At 39.5% G+C, this 26,357-nt stretch overlaps 1 protein-coding gene across 2 annotated transcripts in view; it reads left to right on the forward strand.

The window, feature by feature from the left end:
- cdh11 (cadherin 11, type 2, OB-cadherin (osteoblast)) overlaps nt 1-26,357 on the forward strand; it is a 95,949-nt gene that overhangs the window by 13,963 nt on the left and 55,629 nt on the right. Inside the window, exon 2 of one of the 2 annotated variants that reach the window (XM_085427286.1) lies at nt 24,807-24,864. The exons of the other annotated variant lie outside the window; for it this stretch is intronic. The gene's annotated coding sequence lies outside the window, so the exon portion shown is untranslated. The remainder of the gene's footprint in view (nt 1-24,806; nt 24,865-26,357) is intronic. 2 annotated transcript variants of the gene reach the window in all.

A 26,357-nucleotide genomic window follows, 5' to 3' on the forward strand; every position in this document is an offset into this window, starting at 1 on the left:
AGAGATGCAAAAAAAAAAAAAGAAAAGAAAGAAAAGAAAGAAAAAAGAATAGGTGTGCAAATCAGTACCGCCTCCCGTTTTCCATCTTTTCTGATCATCACTCTCTGTGTCCCATCTGTTTTGATTTCACCTATTTGTGGGTGTGTGCTCTGTATTCCAAAGAGGTTTGCAGGAGACACACAATTTGTTTATCATGGCTGGGGACATCAGAAGATCCCATCTCCTTCTGACAGCTGAAAGACGGGGGAAAAGGCCCCAGCAGAGAATCAATAGACCTCAGAGAAAGAATGACAGGCAGAGAGAGAGGAGGTGGTGGATGTAATGGGAATACGGGGGAAGGGGTGGTGGGGTGGGGGCGAGAAATGATGCAAAAAATGAGAGGAAATGAGAAAAGCGAGGAAATGGAGATGCAGATGGTTAATAAAAAAAAACATGCCATGATATTCAAGCAAGGTTTGGGAATGATATGAAGGATGCATCTACGCAGTCTAAAGCCTGTTCAGTCAATTAAGTCAAGAGAGACGAAAGAATCAAGAAAATAATGATAGACTAGCATGAAGGACGAGACATGAAGAGGAGTGGAAAAGGAAGGATGACGATATTAATAAAAACCTTTTTTTTTCTTTTTGCACATCTGTCAGATCCAGAATATAATGAAATAATTGTGAATGGGTATGCTTTCACTACTAAAAAGCTGCTGTTCCTTTTTACATTTTCAGCTGATTGAGCGAAAAGTGAATGGACTGTAGAGTTAGACTATAGGGCTGCATTGATAGAAAAGGGATGGGGCGGAAGAGGAGAGGAACTGAAGAGGAGATGGATAGGGAAGGGGAAGAGAGGCAGAATAAAGGGAAGGATGAGAAGATGGTTTACAAACAACCAAACAAATTGAAGATGAGGGAGCAAGAGAGGGGTAAGAATGGAGCATGCCAGAGATACAATGATAACAAAAACACAAATGGAACAAAAATGAAGAAAATGGAGTGAAGAGGAGGCTTTTAAAAGCAATAACGATGAATACAAGGATGGGAAAGGAAAACTGCAAGATTAGGAGAGGGGTTGGAGGGGGTTCTATAAAAGAAAACAAATGAATAAAAGGCCAGATGAGTGAGAAAGGGGGAAGGGGAAACGAGAAGATGAGATAAAGGAAACATGGAAGCAAAACAATAAGAAGAGGATGTTGTTGCATGAATATGGAGCTCGGAACATCTGGTGTGACTTTCAAAAAGTTCTACGGCCTTTTGAATGTGTGTGTGTGTGTGTGTGTGTGTGTGTGTGTGTGTGTGTGTGTGTGTGTGTGTGTGTGTGTGTGTGTGTGTGTGTGTGAGTGAGAGAGAGAGAGAGAGACAGAAGTATATTAGGTGGGGGGGGTTTTAGTCTAAAGCAGCCATGCACATAGAGGCACACCGAGCAAGCCTGCCATACTCACTCATATACGCCTGGATGGATACAGAAAGAGAGATCAAAGCATTAAGAAAGGAGAAGGCTGGCTAGGAGACAAAAGAGATGCTAGATGGGAAGAGAGATGGATGGAAAGAAGGGACAAAAATAGGGAGGAGAAGGACAGATGGAGGGGAGGAGTGGGAGAGAGATGGGGAGGGAAGGGGTTTTGGTAGAGAATTTATTTTTTTATTTTTCTGATTGATTTACCTTAGTCTCCAAGGCCACCGAGTCATGTAATCATCGGAAGGATTTTTGATCGTTCGTCTTTATGGAAGAGATGTGTCATTTCATCATTTCATTCATGTGTCTGCTTGGAGGTGACACACAGGCTGTATTTTCCTTCTCTGACATTTAAAAAAATAGTACTCATCACAACTCTCAGATCTTCATAGAAATACTCTCTTTTTATAATAAAGTTGAAACATTTTAAACAATTTAATGCTTTCTGGTCTTAATTTCCCCATTTTTGGTTGTTGTTGTTGTTTAGTTTTTTTAATAACCCTTGAGAGTTGGCATTACGTGTTCTTTTCGTCATTCATTTTGTCCTTTAGTAAATTATATATTTTATTATATTGAATTCAAAAACTTCACAAGTGATATTTTTCCGCCTGTTTTCACTCTTATGGAAGCACTGAATAATTCATGTAGCATATTGTTCTAACTTTTGAAGGACAAAATACTCATCGTTTGTTGCTTTCATTTTGAAACCTTGTCCATCTGTTGTATATCTTAAAACCAAAAAACTATCTTTGATAAAAAAAAAAAACATTTTCTAAAACAGATTCCTTAGTTTTTGAAAATTTCTACCCTTTTTTTTAACCCTTCTTCAAAAGTGTATTCTTCCTGGTCCTTGACATCTTAACAAGCATATTTTCCGCCTGTTTTAACCCTTAAGGAGGGGCTGAATAATTCATTGGGTACTGCTCCCTCTAGTTTTGCTAACAGGTCAGTCACAAAGCCATACATTTGTAAATGAGGGTAATCTACCTCTATGAAGCTGTGTGCATGTGTATGTGTGAGTGTTGTGTGTTTAGACGGGTCAGGCTTTAAGACAAGGAACGTTTTGTCCGATAAGAATTGTGTGTGTGTGATGGGGGGGTGGGGTGGGGGGTTGTGTGTAAGTGTGTGTTAGCTGTTGAGTGCTGAGGGCTGCCGGGATTTGTAGCTATGCTACCACAATGCCCCTTTCATCCGAAGAACCATCTGATTGTGTGTGTACGCGCTCGTGCGTGTGTCCATGTGTGAGGGAGTGATTTTTGTAGGCCTCTTTTCTGTGTGATCTCTTTATTTGTCCAGAACAATAAAAGATGGAAGCCTGAAGGCACAGACACTAATAGAGAAAGGAAAGACACAGACACACAGCAGGAGGAGAGGCAGGCAGACAGAAGCATGACTTAGATATACTGAGGTGTGTAATTCAGGTCACTGGTATGGCCTAAACACACATAATTTTAATCGCAATATGTGATATACATGATATCTGCTTCCTTATCTCACCTGAAACTCAGCTGTCTTTAAATGAAAGTGTTACATTGTGTGAAAGATCTAATATCAAAGCTTTTCTATTCATCAGAGGAACTACACAATCTCGGAGAATGCTCTTGGGAAAAAACAAAAAATCGTGTCCAGAGTGTGTGTTTTACACGGAACTGACACTCACAGCAATAAAAAAATATTGTAAAATTCATAGATTACAAACATCAGCAGCATTGAGTACTGAGAAGTGTAGTGAGTCAGAGCCACAGGAGGGAAATGAGAGCAACGCAGTGAAGTAGAAAAGCTTTTAGCTGCGAGATAAGAGCATATTAGGGCAAATACAGGTGGGAAAAGACGGGGCTGAAACGCTTTATTAGTTCTTGATGAGGCGGGTTTTCAACCAACAAGAATGAGTGACGAATGAAATGAATGACTGGAGATGTGACTGGAAAGGTTATTTCTACATCCGTGAAGCTAAAGAAAGATTTGACTTAAACCGCATCTACTCAAAATTATATATAGCTTTTTTAATAGCTACTAATCAGAATTTTCCATATAATTTTGGAACAGGAATGGAAGAAATATATGTAAGGGGAAGAGGAGGAGAGAGAAACAAAAATACATAAAATGAGGAAGGAAAGGGTGGACTACAGAAATGGAAAAGAGAAGAGACAAAGAATAGAATGATGCAAAAAAGGAACAAAGTGCAGGCGTTGCTTGATCACTGGCCATCTAAGTGTGGTGTGTGTATTTCAAGTTTCCAAGTTACCAACACCTCTGTTGAGGCAAACCAAGCCTGACAGCAATCACACACTCATACTACCTGCTTTGAGCTTTGAGGGGATGCCATTTTGACTTTTTTTTCTTTCCGTTTCTTTTTTTTCTTGCAGACGTGTTTTTTTTGGCCCTCTCAGACTCTAATTTGATGAGTTTTCCATGGCTGGGGCCTCCAGTTCTTCAACTTGCATGAGCGTGTGTGTGGTTTTGGATAACGATCAAGCTATTTTTGGCATTCCTGATTGGTTGGACATGCTAAGAAAAGTCTGGGTTTATTCACCACCACTGTTTCTCATATTTCATACAGTCTGTTGATTTCTTGAAATCTTACCTCTCCACTTACCTACTTTTAGACTCAAAATATAACCATACACAGTGCGGTGAAAGAAGTGGCCTTTGCTTTTAATAAATGATCGATGGAACCGATTGAAGCACATACAATATGAGTAAGAAAAAAAATACTTTTAGACCTTAATTAATACCTTAAAGATAACGGAGCACTGTCCTCATCTGCATTCAGTCACTGCTGTGCAAAGTGCATCATGTGCACCATCACTCAAATGTGAACAGAAGTCCAGAATCTTCAAGATTTCAGTGATACAGAGGCAAACTTCAAACTGATGAATAGAGTCAGGGAAAGCCTTTATGAGAAGTTTTTAAATGCCAACTCTAATGTCACCTAATTAGATTTTCGCTCTCAGCAGATCATTTGCCTTTTCAACATGCCTTAAAGAAACAATGAAGGTTTGTGCAAGACTGACCTATTGGTCACCTTGGCTGCTACACAATAAGAACAATCTAATCGATGCTCCTCCAGAGTTCACAATAGCAGTACAACAAAACACATAGAAATTAGAATGTAGCTAAACTTTAGAAAAACAAAAACCTTTGAGTTCACCTGGCCAAAGAGCTGGAACTTAATGGACACTGAAATTTATTATGTCAGTAATAACAGGAGAGTGTGGGTGGTCTTGCAGGAGGCGGGCTATCGTTATGGAAACAGTGGTTGGTTAAGACTTCCTACCAATTCATATTAGTGAAGGGTTGCTATTAAAGACAAAGCTGTAAAGTAGGAAAGAGCTTGGTGTGTGAGAGATGTCACTCATTTACATAACACTACTGCAGTCAAAGGGACACTTATTTTAACCCTTGTATGGTGTTCGGGTCTGTGAGACCCGTTTTCAGTTTTTCTCAAAAGAAAAATTAAACAATTAATTATTTTTTCAACCTGAAATTCATTGGCTTTGGCTTATTTTCTGTGAAGAACATAAATCCGAACTAATTTTCAATGACCTCATACTGTACCTCCCCCCACGCATTTACATTACATACAAGGTGTTCGGGTCCACTGGACCCAGGTCTAATAAAAGTGTTGAAAGTGCAGGTCCTGTGTTCCCACACTCTGTCTTCCTCCTTTCTGGTGCTGCTGATAGTGTTTTCTTCCCCTCCTGCTCCCGCACAAAGTTGCAACATTATTGAAAATTCAACTATCAACACTGTCTGCTCTTACATTCCCACACATTTTACCCTCTTTCTTGAGGGATCCAAATTTTATTTTCTCATACCCTGTCTCACCTGCAAATTAGGGGCATAATACTATAAATAAGACTTTGCCAGTGTGGTTCTTTATCACAACTGATCAAGATGGCAAAAGATTATCTACTGCGAGGGCCATCCAATTGATTTTGGAAGAGAGAGGGGCTTCGGATGATGATGTTGACAAAGAGGTTTCAGAATATTTCACATTTCTGAAAATTCAGAGTCTGACAGTGACTTTGAAGAAGAGGATGAGGTTGAGCACCATTTAGTAACAAAACGAAGACGAGTACCCCATCAGCAGCCAGCTCCAGGACCAGAACAAGCCCACCAGACAGCAAGTGAAGAAATATGGATGTCAATAACTGGTGAAATTGAATGGTCTTCTTGCCCAAGAAATGAGCCACCCTGCAGAGCTGTTACTGTAATAAGCCAGGGCCAACACGACTGACAGGTACTCATGTGCAGGACATCAAGTCTTCATTTGAGCTTTTCATCCCAGATTCCATCCAGAAAATTATTCTGGATTGCAGTAATCTAGAAGGAAGGTGTGTTTTTGGAGAGAGGTGGAAGGAGATGGACCAAATTCATCTAAGAACCCCAAAGGCCTACTTTGGGGGTTTTATCCTTGCAGGAGTTTTCAGGTCCGAAAGGGAATCCACAGAATCCCTGTGGGATGCAGAAACTGGCAAGAACCTTTCCGTGCATCAATGTTTCTGGAAAACTTCCACAAAATTTCCAGGATTATCCGTTTTGATAACCGAGACGACAGACCAGCTCGACGGCAGAGAGACAAGCTTGCTGCCATCAGGACAGTGTGGGATAAGTGTGTGCACCACCTCCCCCTCTTTTACAAACCTGGGCCTAATGTCACCATTGATGAGCAGCTGATCACATTTAGTTGTGAAACATATTGCTTCACGTGTAAATGTGTTGTGTCTTTCCACTCACTCCACTTGATTATAACTGATTTATTTTTTTATAACATTTTATTAAAAAAAAGAACAAAAAAAAACCAAGAAGTACATTAATTCATAAATGTGATCTAACAAAGGTAAAGGGAAAAAATTAACCATGTTTGCTGTTCATATGGTTTGTAATTGGGATGAACTAAACATCTGTTGAGTAATTTAACATAAAATTGTTTGATAGTGTTAATTTGGAAAGCCAAAACTCTAGCGGGTCCACCAGACCCATGAACACTGGCTGAGTAACAAAAATATGAACACCACACAAGGGTTAATAGTACGTCTGTGTGTGTGGGTGGGTGTGTGGGTGTGTGTGTGCCAGACCCGCAGGGAGACACAGTAGGAGGTTAGAGAATACAACACACACAAATAGTAAATGGGTAACAAATGAGTTGACTGTGATGTAAATGGTTGTCCTTTTCATGGCCTTTTTTATGTCTGTTTGTTCCTGTTGAACAGTCAGGAGCAGCTCACCCTGTTCCCCCTGTCATTCAACCTTTACCCTCCACAGTGACAGAGAAGAAGCCAGACTGTCTGCATTACAAAGCATGTGAATGTGTGTCTAAATATGAACAGTCTTTTCTATTTGAATTCTTTGTTTGGTCACCTAGTGTATTGCAACACATCAGAAAAGGGAACTTCGTGTTGTATCGAAATACAGTGGGATGCGCATTTGAACAGAGGTTGACTGTTTGGAGAAAGCCCTACTGCCCTGCACCTGTACAACCAAATTCTAAATAAAAGATTAGCCATAGATGTGACAAGTGTAGAAAACTGATGCTTTCATTGCTGTGTTGGCGAATTATTTGAGAACTGGAGCTGCTCTTGTAGAATTATGCTGAAGTTTGGGCTTTTTAATGAAACGGCAAATCACTTTATAGAATTATAAACTATGTTTTTAATGCAAACAATGGGATCAGCTACTGGCTCGTTTTAAGGTAGGGTTTGCAGCATATTGTACATCAGTATTTGGTAGGAGATCAGGCAGAGATGTGAATAGATAGGTATTGCATATGGATGTCATCATACTTACTTGCACTCACAGGTAATGATGCTTCTCCCCTTATCTTTGTCTTTGTGTGTGTCAGAAAAGTACGACACAGGAAGACAAAGTAGCCTTGTTCTACACATATAAAACATTTCAAAAGCGTTTGTACACTCACCACAAAGGGACCAGAGAAAACAGTAAGGTGTGAGTGTGTGTGTGTATGCGTGTGTGTGTGGGAGTGTGGAGGTGTATGAGTAGCACAGACAGAGAGCTGAAGTTTTGAGTCACATTAAAAAAGCCAGCGTTTGTAATTATGGTGTCCTTGGAGGAGCTATTGGATGGCTCTCTGCTGTTTTTTCCTTTAATTGTTTCACTTTTCCTATACTTGCGTCACATCTACTTCACACACACACATGCACACACAGCAAGTTAACGGTGAGGCCATGTTATTCATCATCACAAGGCCAGAAAAATGACAACTAAAAATAACTGCCAGTTATTGCTGTGATGTTCTGCAACCACTTTGATTGACTCTTCCTTGGGTGGTTACATCATTCTGATCTGCAGTTCAGCAACTTTAATCCAAAAAGAGTGCATAACCTGGGTGTTTGAGCACATCCGTATGGATACAATGCTACTAGACAGTTTTTTATTTCGCTTTGTGCATGTTTCAGTCTCTGTTTTTAATACAAGTAACACTGTCTCAGCTCTTGGCATGTCCTCCAGGTGTTGGCTATTATCATGGCTACAAGCTGTCCACTGGCTGGATTGATTAGAAGACGACTGAACTAGGCTTTTGTTTTAAGACTACAGTGGAGCAAGAACAGCTTTGGGGATTTAAAATACGTCAAGCTCTAAAATAGCTCCAAAACAATCGGCAGGTCCCCAGAAAATTACATGGGATTGCAAAATATGGAGTGAATGTCCTTTAATTCTCTATTACTAGAGGCTGAAAACTCTTCATGCTCTAACACATTGTGAAAGAAAACTTTTCTCCAAATTAATTTCATTTATTAAATGTTTTACAGCATTTTTCACCTGTCTAGATGAGAATTTTTCAGTCGTCTATTGTGAAGCAATTTCTTTCCTAAGCGAACATTATTCTAACTACATTTCACTTGCCTAAAGCAGCCATATCAAATAAAATATTGGCTACCTTACTATTAGAGATTACACTCTAATGAGCTATATAGGTCTATGTAAAACCACTGAGGTAGAGCACGGAGAAAATTAGTTTCTTTGTGTGTCTCGGTGACTCCTCATCTGAATTCAGTGTCACTTCCTAACTGACACAGATAAATAACAGCCTTAATATCAGTATCTTCCTTGAAAATGCTTGGACATGTAGGAGTGTGAACCCACTGTGAACCTCCCTTAGATTGGTTTGATCTCTGGTCCTGTCCCTCCATAATCAACCTCTAATACTTCAAGCTCAGTCAGTTCCTGAAAGGGCTTCATTTCAAAAGGTTGTAGATCAGCAAACGCTATCAGGGATCCTAGAGGCCACCGCTAACTCGCTAATAATCTCACCGTTGTCTTTTAGCAAAGGTATAGATCCAAACATGCACAATTATTTTGTAAGAAGGAAACTGGCATGTTAATCATGCACTTTTTTATGATACCAGGCTGCCAGCTAATGTCACAATTACCCTTAAGATCTGGTCTAATGGCCCACTAAAAATAGATAATTTCGCTTGGAAACGTAGGAGTGGGAGGAACAGGTGTTTACCCTCCTAGTGTGTTTTGTCCTGATTTTCATATCCATAGCACAACCTCTCTGTGCTTATCTAGGGCCCAGGACACACCCAGGATCTCTGCTCGCTCTCCCCCCTCTTTATCTTTCACTCTCTCCCTGGATCCCCTGAGGCTGTTTAGAAGGGATCTGTGACAGATTCTACTGTGTGTGTGTGCGCGTGTAGCACTAGTAGCTCTAGTAGTAATGACAAGCAGATGGGGTTATTCATCACCAGCCAAGTCTCTGCAAGCAAAGCAACCATCCCTCTCTCTCTCTTACTCTCTATCCATCTATTTATCTAACTGATGTGTCTGAATAATGACAGATAAAAGAAAATCCTCTTTACTTTACTCCTAAGCTCTTTATATTCTTTGTTCGTCTTACACGACCTTCTGCGGTCGCAGGAGTATTCTCAGTCCACTGCAGTTCTTAACATTACTTTTTGTGTGCTGTTTAAAATCAATTATAAACTCAGTCAATTCCACAGTCACGTGGTTGTAAACTGTAAATTAGGTTTATTATATGCAAAATCCATATGGGACAACTTAAGAAATAATTGTGAAACATACTTTGTATGTGTGTACATCCAAATCAGAGCTCGCACACCTTCTCACGCTGTCCATCTCAAACACACATTTGCACAACTGTCCTTGCAAATAGGTCAACTGCTTTTGTTGACCACAACCATTTATTGCATCACGGCTGTAAAACTACAAAATTGCACATTTTCTCACACAAATGCACGCACATACACACACTCAGTTACGCACATTCATAAGTTTAAAAAAACCTCCCACACATAGCAATGTACACTTACATGCTTCAGGGCTGCCACAGCTCCATTATTTTTCTGAAGTGCTTTTCAGTTCCATGGCTGGTGCTTGAGGGAGTGTGTGTATGTTTGAATGTGTGTGAGATTGTATGATACTGTGATGGGTGCTGGGTGTGTGCGTTGCTTGACAAAGATTGTGACATAAACCATTTATAGTGCTGCCCTAGTGTTTGAGTGTGTGATTGCTATTGACATTAAATCCTGTGTTCGGGTTAGTTTGGCACAGGGCACATGGAATGATGAGATTGTTTTTTAATGGGAGAGGAGAGGAGAGAAACTATGATTAGAGTTGGGCAGAGGGCGTTAGGACAGAAAACAATTTCCTGTATTTTGCTTTGAAGTGAGAAAAAAAAAGACGTTTCCCATGTGCAAACTATGCATTTGCAAAAAACTTCCTACTTGCCACGGTGCATTTAAAAGAGACGATGATACATATTTACTTGTTTAAGCAAAGGTAGGCTTACACCTGCTGCATCACCATGTGTAGATAGCTTCAGGTTCCCATTAACATTACAGATGGATAACTGGCAGTTAAATTTCCAGACAGAAGAGAAACATGACAAAGTGTTGACGTGAGGCAGTATAATAGCAGCCAATTAAGTGGAAAAATATTTGACACTTGCAGGGTGTTTGGACCTGGCCTGTAGCCTTTTGATCAGGCAAATAAGAAAAAAGAAGAAGAAAAGAATTAAAAGCAGTGCAGGATAAAGCTGAAGGACACACGCAAACTGAAAGCAAATCTACCTCATACACAAAGTCTTGATTTGGGCTGCATGGTGCAGCAAAATGAGTCTTTGACTTCAAATTGCCCTGCTGTTATCTGTTTTATTCCAACAGAAAACACATCAGCTGGATATATGGGAGCAATGAAAGTTGGGACCTAAAATTTAAAAATTGAAGAGGGTCTTTTATAGCTTTTCTATATATAGCTACAATACTCAGTGTCCATATTAAACACGACCAACGTTGTAACCACAACTCATCTGTTGTTTAAATGTTTTTATTTCTGAAGAGGGGCAGTCGTATCAGAAGAAATTTGGCTTAAAGGAAAAATGGCCCTAAAGAATGAAGAGCTGAAATGGCTTGTTTCAGATGATGAACTGAGATATCCCAAGTTCTCACTCGATACAATAAACTATTCATTGTATGTGAATAAGTTTGGGCATAACTCAGTGATATCTCAGTGGTTTAAATGTAATTTTTTTTCGGGCGATCTCTTTATATTTAAGCAGCGTTATCAAAATGAAAAAAAAAATTCATATGTGGCCGGAGATGCTCCAGTGGCTGATGTTTTATCATTCCAGCAGCAGTTAAGGTTCTAATTGATTACAACGATCCCTATTTTCTAACTGCAGTCTCTTCATTGATCCAGTTACTGCTGCTGCTCAGTTCTCTACGAGTGATTCTCCGAGTCATTACTGCCAAGAAGACGACAGTTTCAATGTGGCTCCAAAACTGACTTTAATGCAAAACCACAATCAACTCCTCAGCAATTCTTAGGTGGAGTAAAACAAGTTGATCAAAACCCGAAGACCTGTTGGAGGTTCATCAAATTAAACACATTCAATTAATTAAAGCTATTTCTTTTAATAATGCCTATAATGTGCAAATTAATTTCATTGAGGATGAAAACATTTTCCTCTTTTGTCATACATCAAGTATCCAAAGTTTATCAATTAGTTTGCAGGGAGAAATGTGTAGATAACATGAATTGCATTAATGATTTTCTAGGGCAGATTATATGTGCAGTTTATATAATAATTGGAGAATAGAATACAAAGGTGTGAGATCGAAGTCACATATTCCCCCGGCATTAGCATTATGTTCTCATGTTCTGATACTTTACCTTGAAATCAATTTCATGTTCAGTTACAGTGTGTGTCCTCTAACAGAGGTCATAACCTCTACCTGCTGACTGCATCTCTTTTCCTAAATTAAAAGACTGCATCATATTACATGCAGATCCCCAACACACATACACAAATTGAAAACTAAGTGCACACACCACATCGTATTACCTGTATAAGGACAGCGCAAAGAAACTCAATAGGCTTTTAACAATCATTCAGCCTGGACAGGAGGGCTTACTATAGGTATACCAACTAGATCTGATAGCACATACAGAATGAGAGAGGCAAGAGAGATGAATCACAACTGACTTCATGGTTCAGCCTTCTGACAGGAGCTTATAGAGAATGGGGATGGGAAAGGGAAAAGAAAAAGGGTGGCCGATGAAGGAAAAATGACTAAAAATGTATCAATATGCTAAAAAAAGAGAGATACCTGAGAAGCAATGTTGTGTTGGGGTGTAGATCTACTCAGTGCATACTCAAAAAGCCAATAAAAGTAACAGCAAACAGCCTGACGAAGTAGATTTGTTTCCAGATTTACTGCACTGGAACACAGTAAACTGTCCTGTTTTAGGCTTTGATGCCTGCAGTGTGGGCAGACTAGCCAGCTTTTCTCACAGCCTCTCTAGTATCTCTCAGTGCATCCTCGCCTACAATGGGTGAACATGATTTCTGTGTTCATCATTGTGTTTTTGAATTTGTCTGATTCTAATATGCTGATTTCTGTCTTTGAGGAACTGGCTAGTCGTGTTATAGCTCTCACTGCAACTTCCAAGTTGCTTCAGTGGCACAGACATCATTATAGGAAAAGATCTGGAGGAGCAATGAAAATACTGGCATTTGCTTCCAGCACTATATTCGACAGCAGTTTGAGAACATGCCAAATTCAATTTAGTTAGGAGTTTACTGCCTGCCTCAGGTTAGAAGAAAGAGCGGGAGACAGAGGAGAAGTATTGCCAGAGATGTAGAGAAAAGCAGGTAAAGTAAAGAGAAGATTGAAAGTAATCAGGAGAGATAAATGAACATCTATAAACGCCGTCCAACTCAGCTGTGCTGCAGTGAGCAGCTGAATTATAGAACAAACATCTATGCATCTAATGGTCCTTTCTCATTTCTACTACTTCTCTAGATTAGGACCAAACATAACTCAAAAATAGTGCGGGTGTGTGTATGTGTCTCTTTGAATGTATATTAGTGTCTACGTGTAGCGTTAGATATCAGTTCCACTTTACATCAGCTCGTTTTCATGTGTATGAGACAAGAGGAGATTAAAAATAGGGGGTAGGGGTGGATGGTGGTGAATAGTATAAACTGTGTGTGTGCACACTGTGTTGAAGCATAGTATAATATGAAGTGTAAATATGTATGTTTAGGACATCGAGCTCAACGTTCAGCATGATTGATGACATAAGAATAAAGTTTTTGTTTATATGATAGAAACTGACAGGAAACAATAAAAGCTCTGATGCCACCACGATACCCTGTAAACATTCAAGATAACACAATTTGTCACAGTGCGGCTCATGACTTTCCAGTTTCACCTTTCTCAGAATATTATGGTCGGGATAGTTCAATTATACGTTTTGTTGCACATTTAAAATTGGCACACACCCAGTTATACACCTACATCTGCAACCTCTGTTTCTTTACATGCTAGACTATTACACTTTTTACAGATGCCTGCAAAATGAAAATTACCAATGAAAACAGGATTATGCAAGCAGGCCATCTGGTTCTGCTTGACATTATGATCAGCAGCTATTTTGAGAAATGACTGACAAAGTTTTCCCTTTCAACACACAGGGTGCGACGAGTAAGAGAGAGAAAAAAAACAGATGTCATAAAAATACTTATACGTATCTTTGGTGGTAAATTAAACATGACTAAAATGACCTTAAGAAAGGAATAAACAAACGAAAACAGCACTGCTGCAAAATGAGTGAGGACTTATTTATGGCATCAAAATGACAAAAGATACAAAAGGCACAAATTCCTTCTTGCATTGATAAGCATTAATGCTGCTCATGGTTGCTCAGCTTAGCTTTCCATTACTCGGGCACGGGGTGGATATTTTTGCTGATTTATCAATGCCACAGGCTTTCAGCGGATCTTAAAATAAATGGCTAAGACGCTGTGAGCCTGGAAAATCACCAGATGTACACTAACTTTCATATCAAGCTACTTATTAAGTCTGCATGTTTTCCATGGTCTCAGCTTAGAACAGAAATCCATAAAACGTTTTGCAGCAGCTCTTTTTTCCCCTTTCGCTCCCTTGCTCTCCTTTTCTCTTCTCTCCCCAGATGCCTTTTAGAGTTGTCATTGGAGAGTGACCTGTATTATCTATCTCTGACTCTCTCTCCCCAGCTCTGTCTCTTTCTCAGTCTGAATGGAGATTTAGATAAGAGAGTCTGAGCTGCAAGAGAGTGGTCGCTGCATACCAAGAGACAGACCAAAAGAACAAGAGAGAGGCCAGAGTGGAGAGCCAGTGAGAGCCAGATTTACTGAGCCATTTGCACCTTGTTTCAAACTCATCCTGTGGCTAGAAAGCTTCATGCTTCCGCATCTTGCCTTAGTGGGGAAATGTCATTGTTGTTTGTGTGTCTGTTGGCAAGCCTATATGAAAACTACCAAGCTGAATTTCATAAAATTTGGGTAAAAGGTGAAGCATGGGCAAAGGAATAACCTACATAATCAGATCAAAATCTAAAGCTTCAAAAATTGCAAACAGGGGATTTGCATCGGAGGAGGATGCAATCTCCCATCGCTCTCAAAGTACTGTTTGACTATCATCTGCAGATCACATTCCTTGTCATGAGTTAGATGCACCTTTATCTTTCATTTGCATGCATGGAAAAATTTTGCAAACAACAGCAGAATATATGATCAGAGTGATTGTGTATTCAGCTGCATGTACAAAGTTTCAGCCACTTTGCAATGTGTGGAAGTTTCTCCACATCGTAAGAGGAGTAGGTGTGAATAGGTATAAAAAATTAAGACAAATCTGTGGCACATACACATCAGGGTCACGGTAGCAATCTCAAATTTCCACATCTTCTTTGCACCTATATCTGTCACAATGCGTGCGTGTGTTTAGTAGGGGCACACTTCTTAAACAGTCTGATTCTGCATATCACACACACACACAAAGACGCACACACGGGACACAATTTAAAATGTCCCCCAGGTGATCGATGAGGTAGTGATGGAAATGTCATCTGGTGCTAATACATTTATCATCGCTCATCCAGGCTCATGAATTTCTCCTTTTGGTATTCAATCATTTTTGCTCTTTTACCATAAGACTATTTGAATGCAGTGATTCACGGGGCTGTCTGCGGTTTTCTCTGAGGAGGCAGAATGCGCGTGCAGGCATCCAGCACTCTGACTGGACTCATTAATTAGTGGGCAGGACAATGATAGCCTGTGTTTACATGAACCCATGTGATGGAGCGGTAAATAAAAAGCTGGGTTAGGGCTGAGTATATCAGACCAGCAATCACCATAAAGAAAACAAATACCTACATGATCAAGTTAATTATGTATTTGCACACTACACAATTTCTGTGAGAAGCATTTTATCGAACAAAAAACACAGTGATTGAATAACATATTACGTTCAAGTGTTTGCTACTTTTGCTTACTTTAAAAGTTAGTGAGGCATAAATACTTCCTTGGGTTTGAAACTGATGGAAAAGCTGACAGGCTTTTGTTGCTGTTCTGGGAGCAGAGCAATGTTCTTACTCTTCAGGGCACTGTATTGGCCACCGGAATATTTGGCGCATGACCCACAGAATCTCACATATTCTTATTTATGTTATTTACTAGTTGATTAAGTCAAAATATACCGAATGTTACACCTATAACCACCAAAGTAGGCTGACTACTAAACTATGCAGCCTTTCTTGGATGCACTTATGAGTGGCTACTGAAGGATTCTTGATGCTTGCCATTTTCAAGGCACACCGTATCTTTGTCCTGTCTTCCTCCACTTACCCCATGGGGTGTGGTGAGGCACATGGTCGCCCCTCCTTGAGCCTGGTTCTGTTAGAGGTTTCTTCCTGTTAAAAGGGAGTTTTTCCTTCCCACTGTTGCCAGATATCTGTGGATGTCATGTTGCCATATGTTTACACGTGTGATGCTGTGTCAGCCGAAGCTATATGATTGCGGTCTTTCATTTTTAAGTCAGATTTGAGGTTGGCTGATCGTTTTATATGCCACAAACAGACTTTAACGAGTAACTGCACACTGCCAAGCTGGTTTTGTGAGAGATTATCATATATTCATGCGAGTACATATTTGTGTGTGAACTTGTGCCTGAACTGCTATATGAGTAAGAGAGCATGTCATACAATAACAAACTATCTAAATGAAAATCATTGACAAGTGAGGCAAGTCATAACTGGGTGTGCACATACATACATAAGTGGTCCAGCCATGCAGAACTGAATATGTAAAAAGCATTTTTTTTCCCCCTCCTGGGTTCTTCTCCTCTTCTCTCTTGAGTTCTCTTTATCCACCACCTCTCTCTTCCTTTGCTCTTCATCCCTCCTTCTCAGCCTGTCAGTTAAATGACTGTTGCTCATTTCTCTCTGTCTCTCTAAGTCAGCAAGTCACCTGCAATGTATCTCTCCCTTCACTCATATTGTCACTATTACACATCTTCATTAATTGCTTGTGTAAGTACTCGCTGCATTTAGATTACAGTCTTTGCACATAGATGCAGAGTAAAATTAGAGTGTAACTTTTGAACGTCACTGCATTGGTACCAGTAATGGAACCAATAATGATGTGACCACATGGTTGGTCATTTGTTCCACCTACTGAGTCTGTATCTGTTACTAGAGAGTGTCACTAACACATAAGATGAATCTGAGAAACTTGTGTGTGTGGTTGAAATTAAAAAGCAGGCCAACTTGAAGGTGAGCGTTGTCAGCTCTGTGAGAACTGAGTTGCTGTATAAGAATGATCTGAAAGCCTCACAAGGATACTTTAGTATGCAGGTATTATTATTTTATTAAACTGCCAAAAACGACAGCACAAAATAAACCAAAAAATATGTGAATTAATTACTCACCGACTAATTTTATTAATTTCTACTTTAATCCTTATCAATGTTTTACAGACATCTTACTATAATATAAAAAAAATCTTTGTCTGTGTTTGAGGTTCTTTGTCTGCCAACTTTTCCTACACGATCAAGAGTTGAGAAACCAAACTTGGCACACATGCACATCTTGATCTTGATGATGACAGCATGTTGCCAAGCAAACTGTTAGTAATGGGCTAAAATAACCTTAACCTTTTTATAAAAGCAGCAACACTATAACCCCTTATAAAAATAACATATTTATATCATAGATAATAACTTCTCATTTATATCCACAAAACCTCAATTATGCAAACCTCTAGCCATCAAGGTGCCTGGCAACCATCTAGTAACAGACCACAATGACTTGTTTTCTGCCTTCATGCAACTAGAACATGTAATGAAAGCCTTGCATTGTCTTAGTGTTATATTGTTGCTTAGGAATTAGCAATGTGCAAATATTATTTTTTTAAAAAATCACATGATTTCAGATATTTGGTGGCCTAAAAATCCAATATATCGGCAATTTATTTCTCTCCTACACATGAAACAAACAGATTTCCATGATATTATGTTATGTGTAGTTATTTTTTAGGTTTTTCCTAAAGCAATATGGCAAGAAAGGTTAAAGATATTCTTGTTTTAATGCTGCAAGTCTTGCATTACCTGTCTACACTCTACCTGACTCTGCTTAGATCAGTTGCTTTTAGTTTTTGTCGTGTTCCAAACATGTTGCCCTCTTGTGTTGATAAAACTATTATTATTAAGCATGTTTCCCTTGTCTCTACCTTTTCTGATTTCCATTTGTTGGCTGTTATAAATGCCAAAACCAACATATCAGCAAATAGCTAGCCAGTAAACCAGTTACACTGACATACTGGTCAGGCTATAGTAATAATATATTCTAGTAGTACAATACAAAATTAGAATACAGAAAAAAACTAGAGGTCTATCATAAACAGCATTACCAAATGAAACTTTGTTCGAACTGCTTGGTGTCCCACTTTCATATATCCTCCACTCCACATTTACACATAATTATCTTTGATTAGTAAAATGAGAGTTATACCTTCCTTATTGTATTTAATCTGTGATATAAATGGAAAGGAGGAAATACTAATCCAATGAAACCTGCAGAAACAACAGATATACACAGAGCAAAAACCATTTAGTCCAAATACGAATGTGCAGTTGCTAATTAAGGCTCTGTACATTAATGAAAATGAAGAAGCATTGAAATGCTGAGTGTGAGGAACACAATGACTTTAAAATAGGTTTTTGTACTTTCTCCCAGGTACAAAATCAAATAGGAGGGCAGAATCAATGTAGCATCTCAGAAGACAATACTGATAGCTCAGGTTTCAGCCAAATTGCCCATCTACAGTATGTTGCCATCAAATTGCCAGTGCTCCATGGACTTGAAATGTAATTACAAAGTCTAGGCAATAAAATCAGCTCACAGGACAAGTGTCCTTGTAGACTTTCCATGTCATGTAACGAACCTGCAGTGTCATTAAGACACAGTGACAATTTGCTTGTGCAGCCTGGTAGAGCAGCACATTTTTACAGACAGGGATGAGCAGTTTGCCCACTTTGGTGGAAAACTAATGCATTTTGTGAACTTGTAATTGTGCATGCAATGTATGGTGTTTGAGGAAAAAGTCATTACAGGTGTTGTACTTGGTCCTAATGGTTTTTCAGAGTATTACCGAAGAAAAGATTTGCTACATACTTTAAGAATGTAAAAAGAAATCAATTAGAGGCTCTGAAGGGAAAAAAAAAATCAATACTCTTGAAACTACACAGTTCTCCATCTTGTCATGACTGTTAAGATCAAACTCTCCTTTTAAAAGCAGACGGTATCAACATGTCTAACAGTGACCTTACACCTGCGCCTGCTGTTCACACCTTCTGCAGATTTAGTGTTAGCACTGAGTTGAGTTTTCCAGTGATTATAGCTTTGTTCAGCAGCTGAATTTTAAATATGCATTTAATTGTATGCACTCTAACATGTACTTGTATTGTGTGATAAATGGAATTTAAAGCTCTGATATTCTGCAGCATGGCATATAAATTAGTACTACAGAGTCAAAAGATTGATTTGCTGTGCATTAGCTCAGTATAACTTCAAGCCAGTGAAAATCTAAATTCTGAACATAGGACACGTTCTTGCTTTTGGACATGGAGAAAATAAAGCCTTTCTGGCTTATCTAACCACAGAGATAATTCAGAGTAGCTGACAAAGAAACAAGTGTTTTCAGAGAAGAGGAAAATGCACGACTGTCTAGAGCAAGTGTTGTAGGAGTAGCACTAAAGTAGGAGCAGGCCGTCTGAGCTCAAAGATAAAAAATAGACCTATAGTTACCAACCAATCCCCTGCAAAATGACTGCCGCCACTTGCACCTGCATCTCCTGTGCGTTTTATTTTAGACTCAGTAATGAGTCAGAGTGGAGGTGTGAGGAAGTGGAGGAGGTAGAGGCGAGCTGGAGGAGGATACCTGCCTGAAGATAAAATTTATTAAAAGGAACTGTGCACCAAAAGTAAGTTGAAAGAGTGTATATAAAGAGGGGCAATATAGTTCAAACAAAAGCATGTATTTATTTTACAATAGGATGCCAGATATGGACAGGCATCTAGCCTGTCTGACCCTTTGCTTCAGCAAATGAGCATGCGTGTATGTTTAGGTGTGCGCTGACCACTATATGATAATGCATCATCAACTTTTATGCACTCATACAGTGTCGTGAGTTTATGTGGGCCTGCCTGTGTCCGCATGCACCTGTGAATGCACACTGGTGCATGTATAATACTGACACAGCTGGGATCCACCAGTCCTTGCCAATGTGTGTGGGTATATATGTGTGTGTGAGTGTGTGCGTGTGTGTGCACGGCGACCAGCTGCGTCCACTGTGCTGATCCTCAAAGCCGCTATCACATTCTGCTTGCATCATTTCACTGCAGTCATCCTGACAGCATCAAACTTGTGAACACATGCCGTTACAAGGCCGTGTTCACTCACATTCATGCATATCACTGTCTCACACAAACCCATTTGCTGACATGAGATATGATTATTACATTTCATTGGTGTTTTAAGCTGTTTTAATGAGTGCCAGAGGGGGGGAAGGTTTGTATTTCAGGGCAGTTTGAAATGACAACCCCTTCTCAATACATCCATTACTGTCAAAATGCTTCTTAAACTTTGAGTCAGGAATGTCTTCAGGCTCCTCAGCTGTAGCAGAGTTTCCCCATGTAAAGGTCATCTGTTACACTGCCCTATAAAGCCAGAGAGCAATAGCTATGTGAAGAGTCAGACAGTAAAAAATAGTACCTTCAATGTGTATCTCCTGGCCAGACAAAATATCAAAAATTGTTGGTTGCTTTTATACGACTACATAAAATCGGTCTTTCCTCCACTTTTGTAATACTAAGATTCCAGTTGGCTGCTATCATGGAATAAATCCTAACATCTTGATTTAGAAACCACATGAAACACCAGATTTTAATCTGGGGGAGTATAATGTGTTTGGATAGAGCTCAGCTAGAGGACTATAATCAGAATAATTATTCTGGTTTCACTCCAGCTTGAGGCCTTTTAGCTAATGACAGACACAACACTGATAACTCGATTTTAAGCTGTCTCCATTTGTACATGACACGTGTGTGTGCAAATATTGTTTGTGTCTATTTGAGCAGTTTGACAGGGCTACAGCATTTGCAGACCAGTTTAAAAAAAACACATTAAAATACACTTGTGGTTATTTTCTGCAGTAATGGGGAACTGAGAAATGTCTTTATCCTTAAATAATGTCTCTCCTGCTGACAGCTGCAGTCCCCGCTGTTTCATGTCTATGTTTTTTTTTCTGTTTTAACTAAAGAGAACAGGAATCATACGGCAACATATCACAACCACATTCCTAAAAATGTGTTCGGAGCAAACAAGTAGCTTAGATCCTCATAGAGGCACTGAACGATCCTAACAGGAAGCATGCAGACCATGTAGTTTGCATTAATTAAGATCAAAATACACAATCTGTACATCAAAGAAGATGTTGGAGTGCGGTCGTCATCATATCATCTTTCAAAGTTTTTTTTTTTTTTTTTTCTTGGGTATTATTTATTGCCGATCCCTTCTTAGATCCCCCTTGTGTTTATCTTCAGAAAAATCACTTTTCAGAAATGAATGCAATTCATCAAAATAAATCAATACAAACTATTATCACATTCTAGAGGTTGTGTGCATGCAGTCAAACATGTACACAGAGTTGCTGGCAGTGGCCTACCAATCAATAGGCCGTTATTCAAGCATTTCACATTTCACACAAGAACCAATTCAAAATGTGACAGTATTGATAGTATTGTCTCAGGGTCCCTAGCAATACCACAACATGGTAAAATCCATTTTCCCTCACATAACGAGCTGTCATTTTACGGTTGGACTGAGCTCAATCGTCTCTGCATATAAAGCAGGCAGATTTAGCTGGAGAATGATAACAATAGCACAATTGCCATTGGTATAAATTTCCACCGTGACATCACACAATAGTGATTAGTGCAAAGCTTCAGAAAGCATGCCTCATTTTAAAGGTACCCCTGGTGTTATTAACAATGTAGTCCATTGTTGCTTATAAGTACATGTGCAGTGTCAGCACATGTTGCTCATAATACTCTGACAAAAATCCATTTTTCTTTAACAAGGTGAAAGGAGCCGGTTCTGTGCATACAAAGCAGGTCGATCAGCTACATGATTCTAATGATATCACTATAATGATTTATGCAGAAGGAATATTACCAACACTGAATAATGATGATTTGTTATGTTCTGCCGATGATGGTGTTTGTGGCATGTCAGTTATGCTGTGATGCTGAGGATGTTGATGGTGCTGTAACTTTTGATAGTGCCGCTGCTGTCACTTTCACGTAATGCAAACAAGAAAATCCGATGTTTAGCGACAAATGATTGACATATGAGCAGCGGTGTTATGTTATTAAAGTATTTTCGAATTTTGAAGTGTTTGAGCGACTTATTCAACAGCCTTGAACAAACAAGAATAAAATTTGCCCCCAAACAGAATTTTCCATTAAGTAATTATTGTGATCGAACCACATTAAGCACACCATTGTGCATTACTGGTCCCCAAAGGATAAAGTGATATCCTTTATGGTTATACGGGTCATTGTGTAAGCTCAAACCACCGGTACCTTTCAAGGCACCAACATTTTATCCGTGTGTCTAATTTACAAAACAAATGTTAAGCTGAAAACATCATTAAACAGGTGCACTACATTTCTTCTACACATTTTCTTCCTAAGCTACATGTACTGATCTTTTGTTCCTGTGAAAAAAATATGAAGGAGCAGTTAATTATTGCAGTGTCTCGGTCCTTAGAGCTGTGTGATCTCTCACTGCACATTTATTAAGATGTGGATAAAAGAATTGTGGCACTGAAGATAAAGGCAGTTTTGGCCTTTTGATATTTAGCTATTACGTTATAAAATATCTCCCTCGCAGTATTTTTCTTCATCTCTTAACCCATGTGCCATCACACCCACATAATTACTAGATGGAAAGGAACAAATTTAATGTTGCTGGACTGCTTTCTACTGGCTTTCACCCTTATTCACCCATGAAGGCTTGCAGAAATCACTAATTTTCATTTTCAGCAACACTCTGCTTCACACTCATGCTGGGGAATTGCACTGTACAGCCACTCAGCACCAGCACAGGCCCGGAGCAGCTCCACTGGGACCGACCAGGGTTAAGTAGTTTGCTCAAGGGCTTCTCAGTGCTGGTTACTGACAGAGGCAAGAGCACCTCCCATTCAATTCCCTGCTCGGATAACATTTCGGGTGATGTGGGAATGCAATGGATGCATAAAGGCATTTCCTTAAAACCATTCATTACCAGTTCTGATCTTCAACCTTGCTACCTTTTGGCCCAAAACTCAAAGAGACATCGCATATTGTGACTTGCTGCCCTACACTCACGTCATGACTTTTTGTTTGTCATACAAATATTAGAGCAGCTGTGGCTCAGCAGGTAGAGCAGGTCATCTATTGATTAGGAGGTTGTTTTCATCCTGAGCTCCTCTTGTCTGCATGTCAAAGTATCCTTGGGCAGAAGTTGCCCCTGATGCTTCCATTGGAGTGTGTCTGCATTAAAACATAACATAAAAGAAATAAAGGATAGAAAAAAGCGGGGGCGGAACAGTAGCGGGTTGTTAGAACTGTTGCTTTACAGCAAGAAGGTTCTGGGTTTGAATCCACTGGCCGGCTGAGGCTCATGGGTTCTCTCTCAGCCTGTGTGGGGATTTTGCATGCCATGCATGTTAGATCAATTGGTGATTTTAAATTAGGCGTGAATGTGAGCGTGAATTGTTGTCTGTTTCTCTGTGTTAGCTATATAGATTAATTGCCAAGCTGTCCAGGGTGTGCCCCACCTCCTGTCCAGTGACAGCTGGGATAGGGTCACGCCCAACTATGAACATGAATTGGATACGTGGAAGAGGACTGATGCACAAATGGATGGAAGCTACAATGATGATGTTTTCACATCATTATAGCGGCATTATAGTAATCAATATGTCAAACACTTATCGGTTAATGTTCTGAGGAGGGAAACTGTTAGAGAAACAGGCCCATAATAAAGGGGCTTAGTTGCCTGTAGCAACAAGACTGAGCAACAGCCAGGCTAAACGAGCTTATGGCTAAACAACTAAGACTTATAAGTACATATATAATAAAGTCATTACTAGTTTGGGTTTTTTTTTCAGTTAGTGCATCATAGCAATTTTTGTTTTGTCCAGCCCATGGGCTTGGAGACCTCTATTCTGGTTATACAGTAACAAAGACACGCCCCTATCTCAATGTGTTTTCATCCCAGGGTGTCAAATATTGCTGCCGTGTAAGAAGCTGCGAGAGTCACAAAGATTCGGTGTCGGTGCTTTGGATCCAGCAATACTGAATGCAGGGAGCTAACAGTGTTGTTTGAAAGAGCAACAAATTCTGCATAAAAGGGCAGGACAGTTGGCAGTGGCATAAATCACTAGTTTGTCACATTTAGAAGCTTAGTGCTTTGCATTGTGTTTGTCGTTGTTTTCACTTGCTGTGGTCTGGTTTAAATGAACCGTCTTTACAAAATGATCCATGTAGCTGGAAAAATTACCTGAAAGCAGTGCATTTAAATGTCACAGGTCTTGAACAAAAACCCATATGTAACAAACTGGGAATGGGACCAGACTCACCATTTGCCGCAGGGGATGTTTAATGGCACAACAGCAAAGGACACCTCACAAGCTTCCATGTTTTGTTTTGGAGGGTTTTTTGGGGGGTGGGGGTTTCTGTTGTTTTTGTTTTTTTTACAGTATTTGATGACCTTAAAGTGAGATTGGGCTGTCCAACCATTTTTCGGGTGGTTCCCCCCCCTTTTCCCCCTTAGCATATAAACTGCAATAATTCACGAACACAACTGTAAAACCTGAACTGAGTGATCTTGGTTACTCGTTTGTAATGTTAGGCAAGTGCAGTGTGTCTGCTCTGTGCTCATACATCACACTTTATGGTCAAAGTTTTAGGAATACTAACCCTAATGCATAAACCAGCTGCAGGCTGGTGCACTGTACATACAGGCAATGGTTTAGAACAGAAGTGGCTAAGTCAGCAACTGAATTGCATGTTTAATTTACGCTTACTCGTTCCATCCATGTGTAGCCACAAGTTGCAGTATATTTCAGGATATATTAAGGGCAACAGCAATAAACTCTCAGCATGTAAAGATTAGGAGAAGTTTGTTTGTGGAGCGCTTAAATTAATAACGACTATTTTGGGTTATGCTTCATCAAAAGGCACATTTTAAATGTACAAGTTCAACTTCTTACTTCTGTATTTCTTCTCTGCCTTTTTTCTCATCAGTATTCTGATGTGCATCGTCTTTTTCTTTCTCCTGAGCTATACGTTGATGCACAATGTGATGAAATATGCAGCACAGCTAATGAAAACATATCTAATTACATCATGGCAATATAATATGTAATGTCTTTCAGCTCCTTTCTCTCCGGTAAATGGCGGGTCTTACATCTTAATAATGTAAATTTTCTCTCTCTCTTCTTTGGCAGATCTCTGTCACTTAACGGGAAACAAAGCCTTTGTATTCAACACAGTGATGAGCTAAAGGTGCGTCCTGACATTTATTTCTCTATTGTGTACGTCTGTGTGTTTGTGTGTTAAAACAAAAGGCCTGTAGAGTGCCATTAAGACATCAGCCCCACCAGCCTGTTTAGCATTACATTTAACTGGCGCTCTTCCATTAATTTTCCACCCTTCCCATCTTCTTTTCTTTCTTTCATTTAGACATTTTGCAGTTTTGCCTCCATCTCTCTCAGTAATGATCCCCATCCTTCATGATTAGTAGAAAATTATTCAAAAATGTTTAGCTTGTATTTGCCTTCAGCAGCTTGTTAAGGAGAACTTGTAAAAATTCATATTTAATGTGATCTCATGCCTGAAAATGTAGCTTACAATGCATTTGCCCTTTGGGCACATGTTCTGAAAGTCACTGTATCGCACACCTCACATCTTCCATACTAAGCATTTTTCTATTTGCCTGGAAAAAGTTGAATAGATTAAAGGCAGATCTAATCGATCGTGAATGTGCTTATCTGTGGCTAGCAGGCTGACAAGCCGATTCCAGAATGGCACAGTCTAATCATTCAATTGCAGGCTGCAGACGGGAAAAAGAGAAATATGCAGAAGGACCCAAAAACAATAAAAACAAATGCTTGAATTATTTGATGAAGCCTAAAAGAACTGAGATGCCATGGATGATGAAGGGCAAGCAATTTGAGAAGCCTGATGGCTTAAAAACATTTACATATTCAGGGTAAAAAAGGCCTATTTGGGGTTTTTTTTAAGGAAAACGATAAATTTCAAAAGTTAAATTTGATAAACCAATTGTTCTGGACCACAGGGTCTGTATGGGTTTTAAAACTGGACATAAATTTTTTCCTTCATCTCAATCTGCTTAAATTTGCTTTGTGGCTTCCAATGAACGGTGTCTCCAGTCACAACTATTGATTATGCTCGTAACTCATTATGAGCCTTGGTTTCAAAAGGTTTTAGCTATGCTGTGCGCTGATTGGATGTTTAACCTTTTGACCTCTAAATCAGCATCTGAGCACACTTTCTATAATAGAAGACACATATCCAGATGACCTCTTCTGTCACTATGACAATTTATTGACAGGGTTCTCACAATGTGTGCCTCAGCATTATAAAATAAAAAAAACCTGAAATTGCACTAAAACGTGTATCTGAAAGATTCTCAGGTCACACGCAGGTCTCTTTTACTCGCTCGCTCTCTCTCTCTCTTAGCCTATTCCTTCTAAAAGAAAAAAACTAATTTATTCTGTTTTTATATGGCTATATGTCCACGCATGTGGCTGCCCTGGGCTATTTTTTTCAGTTGCTTTTTTTTTTTCTCATTCCATACCAGTTTCACACAGAGAGAAAGCAGGACATTAGGACTAGCATTCATTTTCCCTCTTCACTCGTTTTGCTTTTTTATGATACGGGGAGATAGTTTCTAAATTACACTCTATTTCAGCTTACCGCCAGTGCAGCCACAGAGCTTTGCCTCATCCAAAGGCTTGAGGCTTGGGAGAATTAAT

This window comes from Rhamphochromis longiceps, linkage group LG13, assembly GCF_057381845.1.
Source record: "Rhamphochromis longiceps isolate RC_006_pf linkage group LG13, R_longiceps_female_GT1.1, whole genome shotgun sequence".
In the NCBI taxonomy this organism is placed as follows: Eukaryota; Metazoa; Chordata; class Actinopteri; order Cichliformes; family Cichlidae; genus Rhamphochromis; species Rhamphochromis longiceps.